We start from the raw sequence: 25633 nt of genomic DNA, 5'->3' as shown, positions 1-25633 counted from the left end.
TTTTGCCTTGGATCACAACTTTATTTTTTTTCTTTTTTTTCTTTTTTTCAGATTTTTGAAACACTGCTTTTTCTTGCTTCAAGAATCAATTTGATGATTTTTCAGATCCTCAATAACAGTTTTCCTTTTCCTCATTCTTTCAAGAGCCAACAATTTTAACATTCTTAAAACAACAAATTCAAAAGACCTATGCACTGTTCAAGCATTCATTCAGAAAACAAAAAGTGTTGTCACCACATCAAACTAATTCAACTAGTTTCAAGGATGAATTCGAAATCCTGTATTTCTTGTTCTTTTGTGATTAAAGCATTTTTCATTTAAAAGAGGTGATGGATTCATAGGACATTCATAGCTTTAAGACATGAACTCTAAATTTTATTAATCATGAATTAAGAACAAGACTCACAAAAAGATATAAGATAAGACTAGTAGTAATAGAAAACAAAAATTTAAATAGGCTCCTAATGATAGAGGTTATCACAGAATTAGGACTCAACAACCTTGAGTTTGAGAAGTGGATGCTCCCTCAAATTGAGGGGAGAACTTTTGGCGTTTCAACTCTTGAAGTTCACGCCTCTGCTTCTCTTGTTCCTTCAGCAATTTGCAAAGCATGCAATTTTGATTCTGCTGTTCTTCCTTAAGTTGCTCCATAGTTTCTTGCAACTTGGTGATAGATGCTTCTAGGCTGGCCCAGTAGTCAATTTCAGGAAATTCAAGGAGGAACTCCTGCGCCCTCTTTTTGATAGAGTTGTTTTGCATTTGTCCTTCCATTGACTTCTTGGTGATTGGATGTTCAATGGGTATGAATTCATCTACTCCCATCTTCACCCCAGCCTCTTTACAGAGCAAGGAGATCAAGCTTGGGTAAGCCAGTTTGGCTTCAGTGGAATTCTTATTTGCAATCGTGTAGATCTCACAAGCAATCAGATGATGAACCTCCACTTCTTTTCCAAGCATAATGCAATGAATCATCACTGCTCTCTTGATGGTGACCTCAGAACGGTTGCTAGTGGGCAATATGGAACGCCCAATAAAGTCTAGCCAACCTCTTGCAATTGGTTTGAGGTCTCCCCTCTTGAGTTGGTTTGGGACACCTTTTAAATTGGTTATCCACTTAGTTCTAGGGAGGCAAATGTCTTCTAGAACTTGATCCAACCCCTTATCAGCTCTCACCATTCTCCTATTAAAGGATTCAGGATCATCTTGCAGTTGAGGCAATTTGAAGACCTCTCTAATTTTGTCCAGATGGAAGTAGATAACTTTCCCTCTGACCATGGTTCTGTAAGTATGGAAAGTAGTTCCAGTCATTCTCTGCTTATCTGTCAGCCACAGATTTGAGTAGAATTCCTGAACCATATTTCTTCCAACCTTTATCTCAGGATTGGTCAGAACTTCCCATCCTCTGTTTCGAATTTGCTCTTGGATCCCCAGATATTCATCTTCTTTTAGATCAAATTTGACTTCCGGGATCACTGACCTCAGACCCATTATTTTGTGATAATGGTCTTCATGTTCTTTGGTTAAGAACTTCTCTTGATTCCAAAGACTCTTTGGATTATTCTCTTTCTTGCCTCTTAAATTGGTTTGTTTTCCCTTAGGAGCCATGATCTTGATGAATCTTGGCTTAGTGATCACGGAAAAGCACACTAAACTTAGAGGTTTGCTTGTCCTCAAGCAAACGAAAGGAGAGAGGGGAGAGAGGAAGAAAGCAAATTCAAATGGTGTGGGGAAAGAGGGTGGCCGAACGTGTTTAAATAGGAGAGGAGGAGAGATTTTCGAAAATTTGAGGGAGATTTGAGAAGATATGGAAAAAATTTGAGGAGATAATTGAGTTTTTGAAAGAGCCTAGGAAAGGATTTGAAATAGATTTGAAGAAGATTTTAATTTTTGAAATTGGAAGGTGAATGATGAAAGTTTGTAATGTGTTTATGCAGAAAAATAGGGATCAAAACAAGAAAGTTTGAAAAAATTTGAGATGGAAAACAAAATCTCCTCCCCCTGCCTTTCTGGCATTAAACGCCCAGAATGGTATCCATTCTGGCATTTAACGCCCATTTGTTGGCCAATTTGGGAGTTTAACGCCTAGCCAAGTACCCTGGCTGGCGTTAAACGCCAGAAATTCCTTTATCACTGGGCGTTTTGCTAAACGCCCAGGATGCTGCACACCTGGCGTTAAACGCCCAGAATGGTGCCCATTCTGGCGTTTAACGCCCAAAGTACCCCTTACTGGCATTTTTTCGCCAGCAAGCTCTTTTTCTCTGCTTTTTGCACTCAATCCTTCTGTAACTCTGTGAATTCCTTCAATTTTGATAATTGCCCTTTTAGAATATGTATCAAAACCTTGATTAAACAGAACAGATACCTTGTTAATCACTGGGTTGCCTCCCAGCAAGCGCTTCTTTATTGTCTTTAGCTGGACCTTCACTGAGAATCACTCAAGTCTCAGTTTTGAGCATTCTTGCTCAAAATTGTTTTCAAGATAATGCTTGATCCTCTGTCCATTAACAATGAACTTTTTGTCAGAATCAGTATCTTGAAGCTCAACATATCCATATGGTGACACTCCTGTAATCACATACAGACCCCTCCACCGGGATTTAAGTTTTCCTGGGAACAATCTGAGCCTAGAGTTGAAGAGCAGAACTTTTTGTCCTGGCTCAAAGACTCTGGATGACAACTTCTTGTCATGCCACTTCTTTGCCTTTTCCTTATAAATCTTTGCATTTTCAAAGGCACTGAGTCTAAACTCATCTAGCTCATTTAGCTGGAGTAATCTCTTTTCACCAGCTAACTTAGCATCCAGGTTTAGGAATCTGGTTGCCCAGTAGGCTTTATGTTCCAGTTCCACAGGTAGATGACAGGCCTTGCCATACACAAGTTGGTATGGTGAGGTTCCTATTGGAGTCTTGAATGCCGTTCTGTATGCCCACAGAGCATCATCCAAGCTCTTTGCCCAATCCTTTCTTCGGGCTATTACAGTCCGTTCTAGGATTCTTTTTAGCTCTCTGTTAGAGACATTTCAGCTTGCCCATTTGTCTGTGGATGATACGGGGTAGCTACTTTGTGGCTAATTCCATATCGGACCATAGCAGAGTAAAGCTGTTTATTGCAGAAATGAGTACCCCTGTCACTGATTATGACTCTGGGAACACCAAATCTACTGAAGATGTGTTTCTGGAGGAATTTCAGCACTGTCTTAGTATCATTAGTGCGTGTAGCAATTGCTTCTACCCATTTAGATACATAGTCCACTGGCACCAGAATGTAAGTGTTTGAGTATGATGGTGGGAATGGACCCATAAAGTCAATTCCCCATACATCAAACAACTCAATCTCTAAGATCCCTTGTTGAGGCATGGCGTATCCGTGAGGCAAGTTACCAGCTCTTTGGCAGCTGTCACAGTTACGCACAAACTCTCGGGCATCTCTATAGAGAGTAGGCCAGTAGAAGCCACATTGGAGGACCTTAATGGCTGTTCGCTCACTTCCAAAATATCCCCCATACTGGGATCCATGGCAATGCCACAGGATCCTTTGTGCTTCTCCTCTGGGTACACATCTGCGGATCATTCCGTCTGCACATCTCTTAAAGAGATATGGCTCATCCCATAGGTAGTACTTGGCATCTAAAATTAATTTCTTTCTTTACACTCTGCTGTACTCCTGTGGTATGAACCTCACAGCTTTATAATTTGCAATATCTGCAAACCATGGAGCTTCCTGAATAGCAAAAAGTTGTTCATCTGGGAAAGTTTCAGCGATCTCAGTAGAAGGGAGGGACGCCCCAGCTACTGGTTCTATTTGGGACAGATGATCAGCTACTTGGTTCTCTGTCCCTTTTCTGTCTCTTATTTCTATATCAAACTCTTGTAGAAGCAACACCCATCTTATAAGCCTGGGTTTTGAATCCTGCTTTGTGAGTAAATACTTAAGAGCAGCATGGTCAGTGTACACAATCACCTTTGATCCCACTAGATAGGATCTAAACTTGTCAATGGCATAGACCACGGCAAGTAACTCTTTTTCTGTGATTGTGTAATTCTTCTGTGCATCATTTAGAACACAGCTGGCATAATAAATGACGTGCAGAAGCTTGTTATGCCTCTATCCCAACACTGCACCAATGGCATGGTCACTGGCATCACACATTAGTTCGAATGGCAATGTCCAGTCTGGTGCAGAGATGACTAGTGATGTGACCAGCTTGGTTTTCAGGGTCTCAAATGCCTGCAGACACTGTGTGTCAAACACAAATGGTGTGTCACCAGCTAGTAGGTCGCTCAGAGGTTTTGCAATTTTCGAAAATTCCTTTATAAACCTTCTGTAGAATCCTGCATGCCCCAGAAAGCTTCTGATTGCCTTAACATTGGCAAGTGGTGGCAATTTTTCAATTACCTCTACCTTTGCTTTATCCACCTCTATTCCCTTGCTTGAAATTTTGTGCCCAAGGACAATTCCTTCAGTCACCATAAAGTGACATTTCTCCCAGTTTAAAACCAGGTTAGTCTCTTGGCACCTTTTCAGGACAAGTGCTAGTTGATTAAGACAGGAGCTGAATGAGTCTCCATATACTGAGAAGTTGTCCATGAAGACTTCCAGGAATTTCTCCACCATATTAGAGAAGATGGATAGCATGCATCTCTAAAAGGTTGCAGGAGCATTACACAGACCAAAAGGCATCCTCCTGTAAGCAAACACGCCAGAAGGGCAAGTAAATGTTGTTTTCTCTTGGTCTTGAGGATCTACTGCAATTTGATTGTAACCTGAATAGCCATCCAAAAAGCAGTAATAATCATGACCAGCTAGTCTTTCTAGCATTTGGTCTATGAATGGTAAAGGAAAATGATCCTTTCTGGTGGCTGTATTGAGCCTTCTGTAGTCAATACACATACGCCACCCTGTGACTGTTCTTGTAGGAACCAATTCATTTTTTTCATTATAAACTACTGTCATGCCTCCCTTTTGGGGGACAACTTGGACAGGGCTCACCCGGGGGCTATCAGAAATAGGATAAATAATCCCAGCCTCTAGTAATTTAGTGACCTCTTTCTGCACCACCTCCTTCATGGCTGGATTTAGCCGCCTTTGTGGTTGGACCACTGGTTTGGCATTATCCTCCAATAGGATTTTGTGCATGCATCTTACTGGGCTAATGCCCTTAAGATCACTTATGGACCACCCAAGAGCTGTCTTGTGTGTCCTTAGCACTTGAATCAGTGCTTCCTCTTCATGTGGATTTAAAGCAGAGCTTATAATCACTGGAAAAGTGTCACCCTCTCCCAGAAATGCATATTTCAGGGATGGTGGTAGTGGTTTGAGTTCAGGTTTGGGAGGCTTATCCTCCTCCTGAGGAATTTTCAAAAATTCTTTTGTTTCCTCTGGTCCTTCCTGATCAGGCTGAACATCCTTGAAGATGTCCTCAAGCTCTGATTCTAGACTTTTAGTCAGATTGACCTCTTCCACCAAAGAGTCAATAATGTCAGCGCCCATGCAGTCATTTGGTGTGTCTGGATACTGCATAGCTTTTACAGCATTCAACTTGAACTCATCCTCATTGACTCTCAGGGTAACTTCCCCTTTTTGTACATCAATGAGAGTTCGTCCAGTTGCTAGGAAAGGTCTTCCTAGAATGAGAGTTGCACTCTTGTGCTCCTCCATTTCCAGCACCACAAAGTCAGTTGGAAAGGCGAATGGCCCAACCTTGACAATCATGTCCTCTATTATGCCTGATGGATATTTAATGGAGCCATTAGCAAGTTGGAGGCATATCCAAGTTGGTTTGACTTCTTCAGTCAACCCAAGCTTTCTGATAGTGGATGCAGGTATTAGATTGATACTTGCTCCAAGGTCACACAGGGCTGTCTTGGTGCAAGCACCTTCTAATGTGCATGGTATCATAAAGCTTCCTGGATCTTGAAGCTTTTCTAGTAAGCTTTTCAGAATGACTGCACTGCATTCTTCAGTGAGAAACACTTTTTCAGTTTCTCTCCAATCCTTCTTATGGCTTAAGATCTCTTTCATGAACTTAGCATAAGAAGGTATTTCCTCAAGTGCCTCTGCAAACGGAATATTTATTTCAAGAGTCCTTAGATACTCTGCAAAGCGGGCAAATTGCTTATCCTGCTCTGCTTGGCGGAGTTTCTGAGGATAAGGCATCTTGGCTTTATATTCTTCAACCTTAGTTGCTGCAGGTTTATTCCTTACAGAAGTGGTTGAAGAAGCCTTTTTAGAGGGATTATTATCAGCACTCTCAGGTGTTTGATCCTCCCTTGGCGTTTGAACGCCAGGATTGGGTGAAGATTGGGCGTTTAACGCCAAATTTTCTCCCTTTTCTGGCGTTTGAACGCCAGAACAGGGCAGGGAATGGGCGTTTAACGCCAGCTTTCCCCCATTTTCTGGCATTTGAACGCCAAAAGTCTTCCTCTCTGGGCTCTTACTGTCCTCAGAGGGATTTTGGACAGTGGTTTGGTCATCCTCTGTCAATTGTTCCTTATTTGGCTTTTTGCTACTTTGAGCAGTGTTATTCAATGCCTTTCCACTCCTCAGTTGAACTGCTTGGCATTCTTCTGTTATCTGTTTAGATAGCTGCTGTTTTTCCTGATTCAACTGCGCTTCTATGTTCTTGTTAGCAATTTTAGTTTCTTGGAGCATCTCCTTAAATTCTGCTAACTGTTTTGTCATCAGGTGTAATTGCTGATTAAGCTCAATCATCTGTTCTTGAGGATTAGGATCAGTGGCTACTGCCATAACTTCCTGTTTTGTAGAGAACTCATTGCTAGCGTACAAATATTGATTTCTAGCAACAGTATCTATAAGCTCTTGAGCCTCTTCAATTGTCTTCCTCATGTGTATAGATCCACCAGCTGAGTGGTCTAAAGACATCTGAGCTTTTTCTGTAAGCCCATAGTAGAAGATGTCTAGCTGTACCCACTCTGAAAACATTTCAGAGGGGCATTTTCTTAGCATACCTCTATACCTCTCCCAGGCATTATAAAGGGATTCATTATCCTCTTGTTTAAAGCCTTGGATGTCCAGCCTTAGCTGTGTCATCCTTTTTGGAGGGTAGAATTGATTCAGGAATTTGTCTGATAACTGTTTCCATGTCTTTATGCTTGCTGTAGGTTGGTTATTCAACCACCTCTTAGCTTGATCTTTTACAGCAAATGGAAACAGTAATAGTCTGTAGACATCCTGATCCACCTCTTTATCACGTACTGTGTCAGCAATTTGTAAGAACTGTGCCAGAAACTCAGTAGGTTCTTCCTGTGGAAGACCGGAATACTGGCAATTTTGCTACACCATGATAATGAGTTGAGGATTTAGCTCAAAGCTGCTTGCTTTGATGGGAGGTATACAGATGCTACTCCCATATGCAGCTATAATGGGGTTAGCATATGATATGAATTCACAAGTGAAGTAAATTGTTTTTTTTTTTTTTTGAATTGACCGAAAAAAATAAAATAAAACAAAAGGAAAACAAAATAAATTTTCAAAAACTAAAAGAAAATAAGATCAAATCAAATTGAAAACTAAATCAATTAATTAGTTAAAAAGATTTTGGAATTAGAAATTGAAAAGATATGATTGAAAATTATTTGAAACAGAGTTTATTTTTGAAATGAGGAAAGAGGAAAACAACAAAATGACACCAAACTTAAAATTTTTAGAAAATCAAACACAAATTTTCGAAAATTTTAAAGGTAAAACACAAAGAAGACACCAAACTTAGAATTTTTAAAGAACAAGAAAGGACTAAGAACAGGCAAATTCGAAAAAAAATTTAAAGAAAACAAAAGCATGCAATTGACACCAAACTTAAAATATGAAACTAGACTCAAATAAAAGACTCTAAACCAACAAAAACAAAACAGTCCTAATCTACGCAACAAGATAAGCCGTCAGTTGTCCAAACTCGAACAATCCCCGGCAACGGCGCCAAAAACTTGGTGCACGAAATTGCAATCACACTTTTGCAATTCCGCACAACTAACCAGCAAGTGCACTGGGTCGTCCAAGTAATACCTTACGTGAGTAAGGGTCGATCCCACAGAGATTGTCGGCTTGAAGCAAACTATGGTTATCTTGTAACTCTTAGTCAGGATATCAATAATTATCAGGTTGATTGTAAAAAGCAAAAGAACATGAAATAAGTACTTGTTTTGCAGTAATGGGGAACAGGTTGAGGTTTTGGAGATGCTCTATCTTCTGAACCTCTGCTTTCCTACTGTCTTATTCTTCAAGCACGCAAGGCTCCTTCCATGGCAAGCTGTATGTAGGGTTTCACCGTTGTCAATGGCTACCTCCCATCCTCTCAGTGAAAATGTTCAACGCGCTCTGTCACAGCACGGCTAATCATTTGTCGGTTCTCAATCGGGTTGGAATAGAATCCAGTGATTCTTTTGCGTCTGTCACTAACGCCCAACTCTCAGGAGTTTGAAGCTCGGCACAGTCATTCAATCCTTGAATCCTACTCAGAATACCACAGACAAAGTTTAGACCTTCCGGATTCTCTTGAATGCCGCCATCAATTCTAGCTTATACCACGAAGATTCTGATTAAGGAATCCAAGAGATATCTACTCAATCTAAGGTAGAACGGAGGTGGTTGTCAGGCACACGTTCATAGTTGAGAATGATGATGAGTGTCACGGGTCATCACATTCATCAGGTTTAGGAACAAGTGATATCTTGGAATGGAAGCAAGCATGATTGAATGAAAAACAGTAGTAATTGCATTAATCCATCAAGACACAGCAGGGCTCCTCACCCCCAACCATGAGGTTTAGAGACTCATGCCGTAGAAGATACAATGAGAAATGTGTAAAGTGTCATGAGGTTCTAGATACAATGTCAAAAGATCCTATTAATAGTGAACTAGTAACCTAGGGTATACAGAAATGAGTAAATGACGTAAAAATCCACTTCTGGGTCCATTCTAGCGTTTAACGCCCAAAGGTGCCTCTTACTAGCATTTTTGTGCCAGTGAGCTTCTATTCTCTACTCTCTGCTATGAATCCTTCTATAACTCTGTGAACTCCTATAATTATTATTTAAATGACAAATAAACTACAATAATGGCTGGGTTGTTGATGCGGTATTTTATAACCCACAAACTAACCGGCAAGTGCACCGGGTCATACCAAGTAATACCTTACATGAGTAAGGGTCGATCCCACGAGGATTGATGAATTAAGCAACAATAGTGTTTTGGAGTTAAAAAAATAGTGTTTGGAAGTTCAAAGAGCATTAAATAGTAAATTTGGAATATTAAAGACTGGCAGATAAATAAGTTGGGAATAAAATATTGAGAAAACAGTTAAGGTTTTAGAGTTATCTATTTTCCGGATTAACTTTTATTACTAACTAATTTAATCATGCAAGATTTAATTTCATGGCAAACTATGTGACTAGACCCTAATTCCTTAGACCTTCCTAGTCTCCTCTAAAATTCATTAACTGTCAATTCCTTGGTCAATTAATTCCAATTAGAAGGTGAAGTTCAAAGTTCAGTTTATATGCCACAAAAATCCTAATTATCCAAAAATAAGGGGATTATATGTCACGTATCCCGTTAAATACAAACAATTAGAAATTTAGTATAATATGTTTTCAAGCTGTTGTTCAAGTAAAGAGCTTTTCCAAGTTTTACAAAAACTCAACTAGAACATGGGTCATACTTCCGTTCCACCCAAATTCATAGAATAAGAACGAAAACAATTATTGAAATATAAATCAAAACATGAAATAAATTAGAAAGATCAAACCAATCAATCCATACAAAAAGACAGAGCTCCTAACTTTAACAATGGAGGATTAGTTGCTCATGGTTCAGAGAAGAAAAATAAGGGTTCTGGTAAAATGTACTATACTATCTGATGGCATCTAAATTCCTATTTATAACTAATCCTAATAGATTAAAAATCTAACTATCTAAAAAATAAAAATAATATCTTTTCCTAAAAGATAAGATTTGAATTTAAATTCGAATTAATTAACAAGTCTTCAGCTGATGGGTGGGGACCACTTGCTTTGTCCAGTCCGTAGCTTCTAATCTGTGTTTTCTAGGCTGGAAACTGGGTCAAAATAGCCCAGAAATCACAGCCAGCATTCTTTTGCACGTGGCGCATGTCACGCATACGCGTCAGTCATGCATACGCATCGATGGTTTTTTCTGCGAGTCACGCGGACGTATCGCTAAGCAAATCTTCAACTCAGGCGTACACATCAGTCACGCGTACGCGTCGCCATGGATACTTCCAGATCACGCACACGCGTCAGGCACGCGTGTGCGTCACTCCTCGTAACCATCTCCTTTGATTCTTGTGCTGCAGAAACTCCGTCAAATTCCGCTAAATGCTACCTAAAATAAATAAAATTTCCCAAAAGTCAAAATAGCATCCATAGTGGCTAAAATATAATTAATTCTTAATTAAACTCAACAATTTAAGTGCAAATTCACTAGGAAAAGATAGGCAAGATGCTCACGCATCACAACACCATACTTAAACTGTTGCTTGTCCTCAAGCAACCAAAACTATATAAGCTTAAGATGTGAATTTGCATGAGAATGAGAGTTCGATTAAGCTCATTTCTCTTTTTATAGTGGGGTTTATAACTGTAATCCTTGAACAGTTTTGGCATCTCACTCTCTTTTGAATCAGAAGTATGTCATTGTCATTCAGAATTAGAATCTGGATAATATTATGAATTCTCTTATCTTTATATTTCCGTTTAATCCTTGAACACAGCAGAATTTATTTTAATTTATTTTTTCTTTGGTGCTTTGCACTTTGAGCCTAGCCATGACTTTAAATATTTTGTCTCAAGGATTACTTGACACATAAACACCACAAGCACTTAACTAGGGGACTTTTTTTGAGTCCTGATTTATCTTTCAGTTACTCCCAGACAGTGGTGCTCAAAACCTTTGGCATACTCTGTTAAACGCACTTGGTCTCGACTCTAAGTGTTATGTCTCAAGGATTACTTGACACAATCACACCACAAGCATATGACTAGGGAAACAACTCTTTGAGCTTTTAATCATGTCTGACCTCTTTAGTCATTGATGCTCAGAGCCTTGGACCTTACTTTTGTTTATTAATTATTATTTATTTATTTTTTGCTATTTCTTTTGCTTCAAGGATTAAATTTTTGTTTATTTCAGATAAGTCATAATAATTCTCTCAATTCCTGTTCCTTATACATCAACATCCTTTGATTCAAATTCAAATATGCACTGTTCATATCATGCATTCAAAAATCACAGAAAATACCATCACCTTTAAGTAAATAAGTCTATTCTTAAAATTAAACTCAATTTCTCATGCAATACATCACTTCTTTTTCTTTTCTTTTTAGATTCAAGTTCAGTGAGTGGTACATGAAACATCTTTTCAGTATTAAAGCAATTGAAAGAAAACTAAACTAGTCCTAAGATTCTAACTAATAAAGGATCATGCAACAAAAAAAGCAAAATAGCAGAAAACCGAAACATAACATAGAAAAAGAGGGGAGGAATAAAAAATGAAAGGAACTCAACCACCTTAATTATCCTAGCGGTCGCTTTATTCTTCAGGTTGTGCTCCTCTGTGAAGATGATTCGCCTCCCTTTTGTGCTAGAAAACCTATAAGCGTAGCGTCAACACCAAACTTAAAGGTTTGCTTGTCCTCAAGCAAAGAAGAACTAAAAATAGAAGAGACAAATATTGTGAGGAGAGAAAAATAAAAGGATAAAAGAATAAGAGAGAATTAGGATGGGAGAGAGAGAGAGAGAGAAAGAAAACTTGGTGGCGCAAACGACGCGTACACGTATGGCACGCGTTCGCGTAGGTCACGCAATTTTCATAATGACGCGTTAGTGTCAAGCACGCAATTGCGTGCCCTGGATTTTGTGCGATTCGCACGAAACCAGCCACGCGCCCGCGCGACTTTCTGTTCGTATGGCTTGGGAACCAAATTTTCATACGACGCACACGCGTCATGCACGCGCACGCATGGACGGCCATTTATGCAAATGACGCGCACGCATCAGGGATGCGTTCGCGTGAGTAACTTTATGCCTCTAGCACGCTTTCAGCCCCAAGCCAGCACAACTTTTTGCCCAAACATTCCTTTACGTTGATTTTGCAGGTCACGCGTACGTGTCAATGACGCTCATGCGTGGATGGCGATAAGTGCAAATGACGCGCACGCGTGGGGTACACGTACACGCGGTCATGTTTGTGCGCCAAGCATGAGTCCAGCACCATTCCCGCACAACTCTTTGTCAATTTTGTTGTTTTTTTTTCACGCACATATGAATGACGCGTTCACGTCAGCGACACTTTCACGTCGTGTGCTCTTTTTTTTCTTTTTTCTTTTAATAGCTTGAGGTGTTCGGTTCCTGGAATAACATAGCTGCATGATCAGAAAATTAGTAAGAACTCAATAAAAATCATAAAAATAGCTAAGGATACGAAATTATTGGGTTGCCTCCCGACAAGCACTTCTTTATTGTCACTAGCTTGACGGTCAGCTTCTCTAAGGAGGAGGATCATAGGGGCTCAGCTCTTCACCCCTTACTTTGAACTTCTTTCTGGTGTCTCCATAACGTAGCTCAATATGCTCCAAAGAGAAGATTCTGATTACTGTATAAACCCATGCTGGATTGTTGGTCAACACCACCTTCATTCTTGGGGAAAAACCTTCAGTGGGGATCTTTTTATTTCTCCATCATCTGGGTACTTTCTTCTTTTTGGGAACCTCTTCCTTGGTAGATGATACATTCCCAACACCAAACTTAGGTTTGATGTCAGGAGAAATTTTATTGATTATTGCCAAGCGAGGTTTAAGCTACAGATTCTGCTGTGTATCATCAGGGGGTTTTTGAAGGGTTAGATCAATAAGCTCAGTCTGCATGCACCTCTCTTCTTCACCTGTTGAATGTATATCTTTGAAGACATGAAAGGCCAGTTGCTCATTACGCACTCTAAGCACTAATTCACCCACTTCTACATCAATCAGAGCTCTTCCAGTGACTAGGAATGGTCTTCCCAGAGTTATATAGGCATTCTCATCCTCCCCCATGTCTAGAATCACAAAGCCTGCTGGGAGGAAGAACTTACCCACTTTGACCAAGATATTCTCCACTAATCCGTATGCAGACTTTATAGATTTGTCTGCCATCTGTAATGCTATCTTTGTGGGTTGTGCCTCTTGGATTTGTAGCTTCTTCATCACAGATAAGGGCATTAGATTGATGCTTGCCCCTAGATCACATAGGGCTTTCTCAAAGGTTGTGCTCCCAATGGTGCATGGAATTTGAAAGCTCATTGGATCTGGCATCTTTTTTGGCAAGTTATTCTAAATTATAGCACTACATTCCTTAGTCAGGACTACTATCTCATCTCCCATTAAACGTTTTTTCTTTGACAACAGCTCCTTCATGAACTTGACATAGATAGGCATTTTCTCCAAAACCTCAGAAAAAGGAATATTGATTTGTAACTTTCTGAAGATTTCCAAGAACTGCTTGTCCTTAGTCTCCTTTTGAAGTCTCTGAGGATATGGCATCTTAGGCTTGTACTCAGAAGCCTTTGGCAATGTAGGATTGTCCGCACGCTTTGGATGGGTGCGCTCTACTTCTTCCTTCTTCTCCTCTAGATCTTCATTTTCAACTAACTTTTCATTGACCTTGGTCTCAGAGCCAGCTACTTTACCACTTCTCAACTGAATAACCTTGCAATCTTCTCCTGGGTTCACTACTGTATCACCTTGAGATGTACTTGCAGACCTCTCAAGTATTTGCTTGCTCAGTTGTTCCACTAGCACCTCTAAATTTCTAATGGAGACTCTGGTTTCCTGCATAACTTTTTCTTCCGTACTTGCCACTTGTCCATTTATCAAGGTGATAGCCTTGCATTCCTCTCTTGGATTTGGAATTGTGTTACCAGGAAGGCTATTAGTGGTCCTCTAATCAATTTCATTAACTCTGGTGGCTATTTGACCCATTTGAATCTCCACATTCTTGATGGACGCTCTGGTTTCCTGTCTAAAACCTGTCAATATTGCTTCCAAATCATTGTTCTGCTGGACAGCGCCCTGAGAACTATTGTTAAAGTTCTAAGGTCTCTGAGGTTGGTTGACGATCGGATTTCCTATCGGTAAAGAAATATAAAAATATGATCGCATTGTATGTATAGCTTCTAAACCAACAGAAAATCCTTTCGTACAAACATTTGGTTGTAACAAGTAACAAACCCAATAAAATTTATAAACCGAAGTATTCAAAACTCGGGTCGTCTTCTCAAGGAATTGTAGAGAGGTGTGTTTTATTATTGGTTATGGAAAATAGTATTTTTGGGTTTTTGAAAGGTTTGAATAAGAGAAATAGATTGCAGGGAATTAATAAATTAATAACTAATAAAACTCTTGGCAATGTATAAAAACTGGAAGTCCTATCCTAGTTATCCTTATCAATGGTGACGAGAATTATATTTTTGTTCCCACTAAGTCAACCTCTAACTATGAAGGTCAGTTAAGTGGACAAATTAATTTAACACCTAAAGTCCTAGTCAACTCCTCAAGAAAAGACTAGAGTTATAGGAATCTAAATTAATCAGCAAAGATAACAATTATCAATCATGATGAGTTTGAAAACTCAAGAGTTACCAATGAATCAACCAAAGTCAAAAGGGAAAAATCTAAATTATTTATATAATAAATAGAAGAAAACAATCATGAGTCTACCTCAAATTATAAAAGATATCAATTCTAACATGGACAAGTTCATAAATTAGATTGAAAAGATAAATAAAAGGAACATTGAACCTGTAATTGTAGAAGATGAAAATATTCCTAAGTCTTTTAAGAGGAATCCTAATCCTAATTCCTAAGAGAGAGGAGAGAGCCTCTCTCTAAAAACTACATCTAAATTATGAAAAGTGTGATTTATGAATGAATGTATGTTGTATATGATATATCTGAGGAATGGATCATTCCCGCACTTTATAGCCTTTAATTTGTGTCTTCTGGGCTGAAAACTGGGTCAAAAAAGCCCAAAAATCGCTACTAGTTCGTACAGGTTACGGTAAAGTGACGCGGAGGCGTCATCCACGCGTTTGTGTGGATTGAAATTTGCAGATGCAACGCGGGCGCTTCATCCATGCGTTCGCATCACCTAACTTTGGGTTGTGAAGCCCCGGATGTTTGCTTTCCAACGCAACTAGAACCATCTCATTTGGATCTCTGTAGCTCAAGTTATGACCGTTTGAGTGCAAAGAGGTCAGGCTGGATAGCTTAGCAATTTCTTCAACTTCTTGTATTCCTTCCACTTTTGCATGCTTCCTTTCCCATCCCCTAAGCCATTCCTACCCTGTAATCTCTGAAATCACTTAACACACATATCAAGGCATCGAATGGAAATAAGAGAGGATTAAACATAGCAAAATTAAGACCAAAGAAGCATGTTTTCAATCATAGCACAAATTTTGGGAAGAAATTGTAAAACCATGCAAATAGTATGAATAAGTGGGTAAAAAGTTGATAAAAACCACTCAATTGAGCAGAAGATAAACCATGAAATAGTGGTTTATCAACCTCCCCACACTTAAAGATTATCATGTCCTCATGCTAAGCCCAAGAGAAGCTATATAGGAGTGAAGAAGAATGATAGAGAATATGAAATGCAACCTATCTATGTGAATGCAACTACATGCAAAATGTTTCTACCTACTTGGTTAAAAGTAAATAAGTTCTCCAAGACAAATATAATTCAAATTCCACTAATTCAAATCATATAATAAAAGACAAGTAAACTTGTAAGAAGATAGCTCATGAAAGCAGGGAACATAGAATCAAGCATTGAACCCTTACTGGTGGTGTATATCACTCTAGTCTCTCAAGTGTATAGGGTAATTCACTCTACTCTTCTCTAATCATGCTTTCTAAACTTTGTTCTTCATCTAACCAATCAACAAATATTTAATGTACCAATGCAAACATCATGAGGTCTTTTCAAGGTTGTAATGGGGCTGAGGTAAAGGTAAGGATGTATATATAAGGCCAAGTGAGCTAACAAAGTGAATCCTTGATTAGTCTAAGATCTTACTTAATATACATACTTTATATAATTTAAGATGCTTTACCTAGCTACCCAAATTTTTCCACTTTTGTATTACATGGTCATGTATCAAACTTATTTTTGAATTTTGTCCCATGTGCATTGATTCTTTTTATTTTGCATTTGGGGTAATATTTTTTTTTGTATTTCCTTATTTAATCACTTAACAAATTTTTTTTCTTTTTTCTTTTTTCCAATGCACATGGTGATTTAATTATTTTGATTTCACATGAGCATGCTTCCCAAACCTTGAAACATCTTATTCAATTTAATTCCCTTTTTTTCTTATCATCTCATGTTCCCATAAAATTCCCCACACTTAAATTATACACAATATCTATCTTAAGCTAACCAAGGATTCAACTTGAGATTTTTTATTTTGTTTTTCAGCTTAAGGCTAGTAATGTGGTTATGAAATATAAGGGGGTTAAAAAGCTCAAGAGGGCTAACAAAGATGGCATAAAAGGTAGGTTTATTTGGGATAAGTGAGCAAAAATACAAATAATGGCCTCAATCATATGCAAGCATATAAATACACTAAATAATGGACATATAGAATGGAACAAAGCAAAGATTGCAATTATGGAGAAGAAAACACACAAGAATAAAAATTTATGGTTAAATAATGTAACCAGGTATTTAGGCTCAAAGTTTTCACAGGTTGTGTGTTCTTTAGCTCAAAAACCATGTTCCAATTACAACTTCCAAACAAATTTAACACATAGAAAATTTTAATTTTTTTTAATTTAAATTTGTGAAAATTTTTCAAAAATAAGGTCTTAAAAAGAAACTTATTATTTTTCAACCAAGTAGTACTTAAATATTTTGAAAAAGATATGATTTTTGAAAAAAGATAAGAAAAGATTTTGAAAAAGATGTGATTTTTGAAAAGAAAAAAAGATAAGATAAGATAAAAAAATTTTAAAATAAAAATCTGACAATTTTTTTGTTTTTTTTTTAATATTCACAATAACCAATAATAAGGCACACGTTTGCAATTCCCCGGCAACGGTGCCATTTTGACGATCGGATTTCCTATCGGTAAAGAAATATAAAAATATGATCGCAAGTATAGCTTCTAAACCAATAGAAAATCCTTTTGTACAAACATTTGGTTGTCACAAGTAACAAACCCAATAAAATTTATAAACCGAAGTATTCAAACCTCGGGTCGTCTTCTCAAGGAATTGTAGGGAGGTATATTTTATTATTGGTTATGGAAAACATTATTTTTGGGTTTTTGAAAAGTTTGAATAAGAGAAATAGATTGCAGGAAATTAATAAATTAATAACTAATAAAACTCTTGGCAATGTATAAAAACTAGAAGTCCTATCCTAGTTATCCTTATCAATGGTGACGAGAATTATATTTTTGCTCCCACTAAGTCAACCTCTAACTATGAAGGTCAGTTAAGTGGACAAATTAATTTAACACCTAAAGTCCTAGTCAACTCCTCAAGGAAAGACTAGAGTTATAGGAATCTAAATTAATCAGCAAAGATAACAATTATCAATCACGATGAGTTTGACAACTCAAGAGTTACCAATTAATCAACCAAAGGCAAAAGAGAAAAATCTAAATTATTTATATAATAAATAGAAGAAAGCAATCATGAGTCTGAAATACCTCAAATTATAAAAGATATCAATTCTAACATGGACAAGTTCATAAATTAGATTGAAAAGATAAATAAAAGGAACATTAAACCTGTAATTGTAGAAGATGAAAATATTCCTAAGTCCTTTAAGAGGAATCCTAATCCTAATTCCTAAGAGAGAGGAGAGAGCCTCTCTCTCTAAAAACTACATCTAAATTATGAAAATTGTGATTTATGAATGAATGTATGTTGTATATGATGTATCTGATGAATGGATGGATTCCCTCACTTTATAGCCTTTAATCTGTGTCTTCTGGGCCAAAAACTGGGTCAAAAATAGCCCAGAAATTGCTGCTAGTTCGCGTCATCCACGCGTTTAATGGAGGCGTCATCCAGGCGTTTGCGTGGATTGAAATTCGCAGATGCGATGCGGGCATGTCATCCACGCGTTCGTGTCACCTAACTTTGGGGCAGCTATGGTAAATTATATATCATTGTGAAGCCCCGAATGTTAGCTTTCCAACACAACTAAAACCATCTCATTTGGATCTTTGTAGCTCAAGTTATGACCATTTGAGTGCGAAGAGGCCAGGCTGGACAGCTTAGCAATTTCTTCAACTTCTTGTATTCCTTCCACTTTTGCATGCTTCCTTTCCCATCCTCTAAGCCATTTCTACCCTGTAATCTCTGAAATCACTTAACACACATATCATTGCATCGAATGGTAATAAGAGAGGATTAAACATAGAAAAATTAAGACCAAAGAAGCATGTTTTCAATCATCGCACAAATTCTGGGAAGGAATTGTAAAACCATGCAAATAGTATGAATAAGTGGGTTAAAGAGTTGATAAAAACCACTCAATTGAGCACAAGATAAACCATGAAATAGTGGTTTATCATTGGTCCCTCCATCCAAAATTTGGATGATTCCTCCATCCCTGGTTGTATGTCTTAGAATATGGATCATTGTTGGGATTCCTAGGACCACTCCCCATGTAATTCACCTGTTCAGAAGAGTGTTGGGCATAATCATAATTATCATTTTGCATAAAGTTACCTGCCATGTCATAAGAGACTTCCTGTGGTGGATTTTGGGTGTTGATAGCTGAGACTTGCACGCCACCCATCTGTTGAGTAAGCAGATTTATTTGCTGAGACATCAGCTTGTTCTGAGCAAGAAGAGCATTAACAGCTTCTACTTCCAACAGGCCTCTCTTCTAAGGAGCCTCAGAGTTCACAGGATTCCTGTTAGATGAGTATAAATATTGGTTGCTAGCAACAAATTGAATTAGCTCAATAGTCTCCTCCGGTGTGTTCTTCTTATGCAATGAACCTCCTGCAGAATTGTCTAAGCACATCTTGGACATTTCACCCAAGCCTTCATAAAAGATATCTAGTTGAGTCCATTTAGAGAACATGTCTAGAGGGCATTACCTAATCAGTAGCTTGTATCTCTCCCAAGCTTCATACAGAGTCTCACCATCCTTCTGCCTGAAGGTCTAAACCTCCACCCTAAGCTTAGTTAGCTTCTTTGGTGGGAAAAATTTGAGAAACTTAGTAACCACCTTGTTCTAAGTATCCAAACTCTCCTTGGGTTGGGAATATAGCCATAGCTTTGCTCCATCCCTCAGAGTAAATGGGAAGAGCATGAGTTTGTACACATCTGGGTTTACTCCATTTGTCTTTACAGTATCACAAATTTGCAGAAAACTAGAAAGAAATTTATTTAGGTCTTCGTGGGGGAGACCGTGATACTGGCAGTTTTGTTACACCAGAGTGACCAATTGAGGCTTTAACTCAAAGTTGTTCGCAGCAATAGGAGGCACCACAATGCTCTTTCCATACAGATTTGTTGTAGGAGCGGAGAAAGAACCAAGTACTCTCCTTTGTTGTTCATTCCCATTCGGGTTTACCGCATTGGTATTATCAGTATTAATTGGATCCATAGTAGATTCTGCAGCCTTGTAAAGTCTTGCTTGTTGTAAACACCGCCTGAAAGTCCTTTCAGGTTCAGGATCAAAGTCTAAGAGATGTTCTTTGTCTCTGTTCCTGTGCATAAACAAATAGAAAACAAGAAAGAATGGGAATCTCTATGTCAAAGTGCAGAGAATTCCCAGTGAGGTAACCTGTGTAAGGAAAAAAATACTAAATAAAATAAATAAATAGATAGAAAAAAGAAAAAAATAAAAAGGTAACACCAAACTTAATTTCAGAAATAAAAAAAATATTGGTGCTATTTATTTATTTAAAAAAATTTTTGAAATTTTTTTGAAATATTTTTATTTTTTATTTTTTTAAAAGTAGATTTTTATAAAATTAAAAATAAAATGCCTAATCTAAGCAATCAAACAACTAATAGTTGTTAATCACTATCAATCCCCCGCAACGACGCCAAAAACTTGATGCGGTATTTTATAACCCACAAACTAACCGGCAAGTGCACCGGGTCATACCAAGTAATACCTTACGTAAGTAAGGGTCGATCCCATGAGGATTGATGGATTAAGCAACAATAGTGTTTGATAGGATTAGTTATACAAGCAGAACATAGTGTTTGGAAGTTCAAAGAGCATTAAATACTAAATTTGGAATATTAAAGACAGGCAGATAAATAAGTTGGGAATAAAGTATTGAGGAAACAGTTAAGGTTTTAGAATTATCTATTTTTCAGATTAACTTTTATTACTAACTAATTTAATCATGCAAGATTTAATTTCATGGCAAACTATGTGACTAGACCCTAATTTCTTAGTCTTTCCTAGTCTCCTCTAAAATTCATTAACTGCCAATTCCTTGGTCAATTAATTCCAATTAGAAGGTGAAGTTCAAAGTTCAGTTTATATGCCACAAAAATCCTAATTATCCAAAAATAAGGGGATTATATGTCACGTATCCCGTTAAATACAAACAATTAGAAATTTAGTATAATATGTTTTCAAGTTGTTGTTCAAGTAAAGAGCTTTTCCAAGTTTTACAAGAACTTAATTAGAACATGGGTCATACTTCCGTTCCACCCAAATTCATAGAATAAGAATGAAAATAACTATTGAAATATAAATCATGAATTAAATTAGAAAGATCAAACCAATCAATACATACAAATAGACAGAGCTCCTAACCTTACCAATGGAGGATTAGTTGCTCATGGTTCAGAGAAGAAAAATAAGAGTTCTGGTAAAATGTACTATACTATCTGTTCATAACCTGGGTCGAGCTGTTCGACCCGGGATGACTAGCAACGCGACAACCGACCTCCTCAGGTCAAGCTACCCGACCTCTTCTCAAAGAGCTCGGCCAAATTGCCAGGAAAGCCCAATGAAGGGCCCAAATAAAGGAACACGACCCAAATCCTAAGGCAGTCCAAGCCTATAGAGATTAGGGCGGTGCCCTTGAAGATAAGATGACCTCACTTAAAGATAAGATAAGATAAGATAAAGATAACTATCTTATCTCCAAAAAGGTCACTATACACCATTATAAATACACTGGAGCACCCAGGTATAACTCATACTCTGATTCTACTCAATACCTGCTTAATACCCTTGCTAACTTAAGCATCGGAGTCCCTTGCAGGTACCCCCCACCCTCCAGGGACGAAGGAATTAGCACCATCATCAAGTCCAACAAATCGGATACAACCGTTCCGGCCAGCACAGAAGATCTCATCCAAGATCGACCTATAGTTTCAGGTACCCTCGGAACATTGGCGCCGTTGTCGAGGAACCTGGAAGTCATCCCATCACCATGGCGGACGACCATGACAACGACCACGCCTCAGATTTAGAAGAAAGAACGCCATATAAAAATGCAGACACCATACCAAAAGATACTTCCCAAATCAACAACAAGAAGAACTCCCTAAACGAGGGAGCCTTAGATGCATTTCAAGACCGGTTAAAACAACTTGAAGAAGATGTCCTACGTCAACGAGAGGCCGAGAAGGACCTACAAAGGGAAATAAGGCGACGCCGGGAATTGGAAAATAAACTCCTAAAACTTGAAGCCGATGTCAAGACCAAAGCCAGTTGATCCCCTCCCGAAGATAACGCTCGAAAGGAGCAAGACCCATTCACCAAGGAGATCATGAAGATGAAAATCCCAAAGGACTTTAAAACTCCCAGACATGACCTTATACGACGGCACTACAGATCCCGGCCATCATCTCAGCAACTTCAGAAGCAGAATGTATCTCACCGACACCTCAGATGCAGTTCGTTGCAAAGCCTTTCCAACTACTTTAACAAAAACAGCAATTATATGGTTCGACAACCTCCCTCCTAGGTCCATCTCAAGTTTCGACGACATGGCTAAGAAATTCCTGGCTAGATTCTCCATCCAAAAGGACAAAGCTAAACATGCTCTGAGCTAACTGGGAATCAGACAAGGAGAACGAGAAACCCTGCGCAACTACATGGAAAGATTCAACAAGACATGCATGGATATACAGAAATTGCCAACAGAAGCCGCTATTATGGGCCTCATTAATGGCTTACGAGAAGGGCCCTTTAGTCAATTTATATCAAAGAAATACCCCACATCTTTGAACGAGATGCAGGAACGAGCAGAAAAGTACATCAAAATGGACGAAAACTCCCGATTAGGAGAAATCTCGAAAGCCGGATTCACCCCCGGGATAAAGACAAAGATTCCAGAAAGAAGGAAGACCGACATAGAGAAAAAATAAAAAAATACCACAACTACACCCCTCTTCGGGTATCTCTTGTGGATGTATACAGAGAGGTTTGCAACACGGAAAAAATACCACCAGCTCGGCCACTCAAAGGCAAAAAAGGAGGAGGAAACCGGGCCAAATATTGTGAATACCATCAGATCCGCAGGCACTCTACCAATGAGTGTTTTGACCTAAAAATTGTCATAGAAAATCTAGTAAGAGAAGGAAAGCTAGATTGATATCTGGCCACCCATGACGATGAGCAAAGAAAAAGAAGAAGAGCAGAAGATGTCGAACAAACTGTGTGATCATCTCGTACACCAGAAAGACATGTCCACAAGATACACGACGGATTCACCGGGGGAGGAATCTCCAAATCATCTCGCAAAAGGCATCTCAAAGACGTATATCACGTCGCAGGAAAAGAGGAAGCACCCGACATCCCGGCGATTACTTTCACCAAGGAAGACACATCCGGCATCGCATCAGGACATGACGATCCCATGGTCATCACTATTATACTGGCAAATGAAAATCTTCACCGCACGTTGATAGACCAGGGGAGCTCCGCCGATATCTTATTCAAAAAGAACTCAGAGCATATTCGGACAGCCTGTTCGGACTAGGAGATACCCCGGTTCAACCGATGGGATACATCTCGCTCCATACAACTTTTGGAAAAGGAAGTCAGTCAAGAACACTCAAATAGATTACATCGTAGTCAATGTAAGTTCAGCCTACAATGCCCTAATAGGTCGGACAACATTAAATCAGCTTGGTGCAATAGTCTCGACTCCAAATCTATGCATGAAGTTCCCAATTGGATGAGGGATAGTTACGATAAAAGTAGATCAGAAAATGGCGCGCCGCTGTTTCAACGAAAGTCTAAGCCTCAGACGCAGAGGAGAAGCATTCCACACAATAGAGCTCGGTGGAGTTCAGAGGCGGGAAGAGCTCCGCCCACAACCTGAAGGTGAAATAGAGAAAATCCAGATCGGGGATACCCCAGACCAAATGACCAATATCGGCACACTCCTGAAAGGAGACATAAAAGAATCACTCATATAGTTTCTACGAGACAACGTCGACCTCTTTGCGTGGATGGCCGCAGACATGCCGGGCATAGATCCCAAGCTAATGTGCCACAAACTAGCAGTCTACCCAGGATCTCAGCCGGTACAATAGAGGCGTAGAAAGCTAGGAGCATAACGCTCTCAAGCTGTGGAAGAACAGGTACGAGCTCTACTGGAGGCAGGTTTCATAAGAGAAGTCAAATACCTGCTGTTTCCAGGGTTACCTGAAACTGTAGGTCGATCTCGGATGAGATCTTCTATGTTGGTCGGAGCCGACGTGTCCGGCAGGTGTACGGCGGCCGGAGCTGGTGTGTCCGACTTTGTTGGACTTGGTGGTGGTGCTGATCCTTCGTCCCCGGAGGGTGGGGGGTACCTGCAAGGGACTCCGATGCTTAAGTTAGCAAGAGTATTAAGCAGGTATTGAGTAGAATCAGAGTATGAGTTATACCTGGGTGCTCCAGTGTATTTATAACGGTGAGATGTGGCCTCCTGTGGATAAGATAAGTTAGTTATCTTATCTTATCTTTATCTTATCTTTAAGTGAGGTCATCTTATCTTCAAGGGAACCGCCTTTATCTTTCTGGGCTTTAGCTGCCTTTAGATTGGACTGTGTTCCTTCATTTTAGGCCTGCTTTGGGCTCCTTTGGCAAGTTGGCCGAGCTCTTTGAGAAGAGGTCGGATAGTCTGACCTGAAGAGGTCGGTCGGCTTGTCGCTAAACATCCCGGGTCGAACAGCTTGACCCAGGGTATGAACAGTGCCCCTGCTTGAGTTCGATCTTTCCATGAGATCATGCTTTTCAAAGCTTCGATCTCTTTGGAAGTCGTGCTCGAGCATCTGTCTGGCTTGTTTCTTCATTGCTTTGCAATCTCTGTAGATTTTCTAGAGGTTTAGTACTTCACAGTCCAACCTCTTTTAAGTGGTAGCGTGGGTTTTCTACCCTTGCCTTCTGGATCACGCCTTGCTTTAAGTTTGTGTTGACAACCCTCTGCTTTGGCGAAGTTGTCCTTGCGGCTTAATATCCGGACTTTTAGTGATTTGTCCAATGACTTTTTTAGTGTTCTTTTATGTAGAACCTTTTTTAATCTCGGATGACGTTCGTAGCCCTGTTTGAGATTGTGCCTTCTTTGAGTGGAGTTGTTTCCCTTTTGGCTGAGCACATTTGAGCCTTAGGTTGTTTTCGAACCTTTATGGCTTGTTCTTTTTTTGAGATCATACTTGCACCTCTACTTTAGCTGACGTCGACCTGTATGGCTTTGCCCCTGCTTGAGTTCGGACTTTTCCGTGAGACCGTGCTTTCAGAGTTTCGATCTCTTTGGGGAAGTCATGCTCAAGCATCCTGACTTTGGTCGATCTTTGAGTAGTTTCGCCTTGTGCGAGTCTAGTATTGCCCCTTTTACTTTGTTGAGGGGACTTTTCAGCCTTCTTCTGACTTGTTTGTCTTCGCTGTTCGGGCTTTTTAGTCATAATCCAACAACTTTTTAGGTAGTGTTCCGATGGGGAACCTCTTTATAGTTTGTTTTGGATGACTTTTTAGCTCCGTCTTTGATTTGTGCTTTTTCCTTTTAAGGAGTGTCTTTTTCCAAGACTTCATATTTTTTTTAGCAAAGCATTTTTGGCCTTCCTCTGGCCGTTGCGAGATGTCTTTGTCCTTTTTTGTGGATCTTTGTAGAGTGTCGGTACTTTATTGTCTGACCTCTTTTGATCACTTCTGGTTTCGTCCACTTTCTGTTTGGTCGAGGTGGTCCTTGGGGCTAACTTTGTCCGACGACTTTTTAGTATTCTCGTAGAATACTTTTTAGTCATTTTGAACAATTTTGATAGCCTTGTCGTGGAGCCGTGGCTTTTTGGGCAGAGCTATGTCCGTTTTAGCGCACGTTTTTTGTTAGTCCGACTTCTTTTTGTCGGTCCAAGCTGTAGCTTTTGTTGGTTCGACTTCTTTTTGTCAGTCCAAGCTGTAGCTTTCGTTGGTCCGACTTCTTCTTGTCGGTCCAAGCAGCAGCTTTCGTTGGTCCGACTTGTTCTTGTCGGTCCAAGAGGTAGCTTTTGTTGGTCCGACTTCTTCTAGTCGATCCAATCTGTCGCTTTAATTGGCTCGGGTTGACTTCTTCATGTCGGGCCCTTCTAAGTTATTTTTGTAATCCTCTTTCTTGGACCTTTGTCAGGTCTCTTTCAGGGATTACTTTTAT

Source organism: Arachis hypogaea, chromosome 4 (genome assembly GCF_003086295.3).
Source record: "Arachis hypogaea cultivar Tifrunner chromosome 4, arahy.Tifrunner.gnm2.J5K5, whole genome shotgun sequence".
NCBI lineage: Eukaryota > Viridiplantae > Streptophyta > Magnoliopsida > Fabales > Fabaceae > Arachis > Arachis hypogaea.
The sequence above is the reverse complement of the archived record's forward strand: the minus strand, read 5'-3'. Positions refer to the sequence as shown.